Source organism: Mizuhopecten yessoensis, unplaced genomic scaffold (genome assembly GCF_002113885.1).
Source record: "Mizuhopecten yessoensis strain PY_sf001 unplaced genomic scaffold, ASM211388v2 scaffold2663, whole genome shotgun sequence".
In the NCBI taxonomy this organism is placed as follows: Eukaryota; Metazoa; Mollusca; class Bivalvia; order Pectinida; family Pectinidae; genus Mizuhopecten; species Mizuhopecten yessoensis.
In genome coordinates, this window is record NW_018404658.1 from 346256 (window position 1) to 346462 (window position 207).

Sequence of the window (207 nt, forward strand, 5' to 3'; positions counted from 1 at the left end):
AAATAGTATATATCTATAACTTGTAAACTGTATATTTTGAATATTTTTATATACATTGTGTCATATTTATACACATGAGTTTAAGCAAATTGCGAAAGTTTTTAGATAAACCTGTCGAAGCACCAGAGAACTTGAAAAGCAAACCTATACTTGTTACTAGTAGCAAGGGATTTTCTCTGTGCAGGAATTTAGACCTAATAACAAAAT